The sequence below is a fragment of the Hibiscus syriacus genome, unplaced genomic scaffold (assembly GCF_006381635.1).
Source record: "Hibiscus syriacus cultivar Baekdansim isolate YM2019G1 unplaced genomic scaffold, ASM638163v2 tig00112761_pilon, whole genome shotgun sequence".
Classification (NCBI taxonomy): Eukaryota; Viridiplantae; Streptophyta; class Magnoliopsida; order Malvales; family Malvaceae; genus Hibiscus; species Hibiscus syriacus.
In genome coordinates this window covers 15,978-18,533 of record NW_024063398.1, presented here as the reverse complement: position 1 = coordinate 18,533, position 2,556 = coordinate 15,978, and the positions used below count along the sequence as shown (strand labels likewise).

General features: G+C 37.2%; 1 pseudogene; it reads left to right on the top strand.

Annotated features, from left to right (window-relative positions):
* The first annotated feature begins 653 nt into the window (after window positions 1–653).
* On the top strand, window positions 654–2,224 carry LOC120183395 (annotated as a pseudogene).
* The last annotated feature ends 332 nt before the right edge of the window (window positions 2,225–2,556 follow it).

Here is a 2,556-nt window from a genome sequence, read left to right as displayed (position 1 = left end):
ACTCAGTTTTCAGTATCTTTAATATTTTAGACAAGGAATAAGACAAGAAACCTTATTGATGGAGCCCCGCATTTAAAACTGAAAGTACAAGGCTTCATATAAATAAAGTTTATGTTTGTGGATCACATTTGAGAGGTAACGTTCAGACTTCAGAGCGAGCCTATTGAGCTATGATATTTATCTTGTATGGTGCAATGCATAAGTGATAATGCAATTATAGGTGATAATGCAATATTGATTTCTTGTACTACAATAGTGTAAAGTATCTTATACTACAATTATAGGTGATAATGCAATATTGATTTCTTGAAGGTCTTCGTTGCTATAGAATTTTTGTTCAAAGAATATTAAGAAATCTTATCTTTCGGGTTCTTGCCTTCATTTTTTGTTATTTAATGTCACTTTTGTCTGTAATTTTTAGGTTTATACGGAAACCTGTATGATGCTTTACTAATTAACAGGCAAAGTGGAAGCATAGGAATCTTAGAAGCACTACTATTTGGGATGAATATGTGATGTGTTTTTAGTTCCAGTGTAGTAGTCACATATTGTATTAGCTCTTGTTATGAGATTCTTTTCAGTATCCGCTAAAGTAACAAGTTGTTAAAATGTGATTCCCACAGATGAACAGACATTTATCTTATGTTCTTGTTTTGTGCTTTAAAGATCCAAGTCATAGAAGGAGCTTAAGTGGGATTGCATGTGGCAGGCAAGATAGAAGCATGTTCATTGGAGGGATCAAGGTATTGTTCCTTGTCTTCATGGGATTACCTAGAGCATTAGGATAGATTTTCCTACTCTACTGGATACAGAGTGGAGTAGAAGTTACCAATTGACGCAATATCTGCTTCAGAAGATCGGCATTTTCTCAGATTCTAAATATAAGCAATTGCTGAGTGGCATTTTGTACTTATTATACCTTCCCTTCTTTTCAAGTTTCCTTTTCCAGCTGTTTTTGCTCCTTTATTCTCTGAACCCATGTTTGTTCTTGAATAGGAAAAGGTTGGCTTCTCCTGAGATAATTTTAGTCCCAGAAAAGAACCTGAATGCTATTCATTATTGATATGATTGTATAGAGTGACAATCTTTGGAAGGTTGGTAAATGGCTTTTGCTTCGGAGGAAGAGAAAACTAACGAGTACCTTTTCAAGATTGTATTGGTCGGTGATTCAGCTGTTGGGAAATCGAACTTACTTGCAAGATTCGCCAGGGATGAGTACTACCCTAATTCAAAGTCAACCATAGGAGTGGAGTTTCAAACCCAGAAGGTGGATGTAAATGGGAAGGAAGTCAAGGCACAGATCTGGGATACAGCTGGTCAAGAGCGCTTTAGGGCTGTTACATCTGCATATTACCGAGGAGCAGTTGGAGCTCTCCTTGTTTATGACATCAGCAGAAGACAGACTTTTGAAAGCATTGGCAGATGGTTAAATGAACTTCAGAGTAAGAACCATGATGAACTTGTGTTTTCTTGATTACACATGCTTACTATCCAAGTATAAACCTTCTCAATATGAAACTCATTTCTTTGACATCAAAAGTCACTTGAAGTTCAAAATGTGCTGGCTCGATCCTGTTTTCAGACTTCAAAGGGACTCGTTGCCATATTATGGCATATTTTACTAACTAGGAAGTTTTTCCTTTTGATTTCCCTTCTTCGGAATGTTATAAAATTATCAGTTTTGGGCCTTGATGGTTAAGGATTAACTTGTGTTGTTTATCGTTTTGGACAGCTCACTCGGATATGAATGTAGTCACCATTTTAGTAGGCAACAAGTCAGATCTCAGAGATGCGAGGGAAGTATCCACTGCAGAAGGAAAGGCCTTGGCGGAGGCACAGGGTTTGTTTTTTATGGAGACTTCTGCCCTTGATTCCTCCAATGTAGTATCCGCCTTTCAGACAGTCGTAAAAGAAATCTACAATATTGAGCAAGAAAGTTATGATGTCTCAGGAGCTGAAGAAGCCGGAGTCATCTTCATTTAACGGGAAGACTGTGGTTCTACAGTCAGAAGAGAACCAGCAAACTGATACGACTCCAACGGGTGGCGGTGGGTGCTGTTAGTCGTAATGCTTCATAAATATAAACCCTATGCTCTGGTCCAGTAGGTTCAGCCTAAAGTTTCAAACTGACACAAGTTGCGGATAATTTATTCTTGCGTTGTTCATTTCTTGATGCACTGCTGGTAAAATGTTAATAAACATTTGTTCGACTTGTTCACGGTAATCTTATGGTGGCTGAGAGTTGCAAAAAGAATGTAAATGAAATGATTTAATTCAAAGCGTATTAGTTTTTGCAAATTAAAATTATGGTTACATATGAATTTTCAAGTACCGTCTGTCCCAAATTTTAATGTACCAAATCCAAAATAAATAAATAATAGAAGCATTAAAGAAGAATCCTTGAAGTCCCAACACTGTTGGCACATTGCGATCTCTACGCATGCCACTCATTTCCAGCAACTTAAAGACAAGTATATTTCGAAAGAGAAATAGTGCATGGATACATGCATGCATGCATTTACCAGCCCTAAACTGTGATTCCTTCAAACATATCCT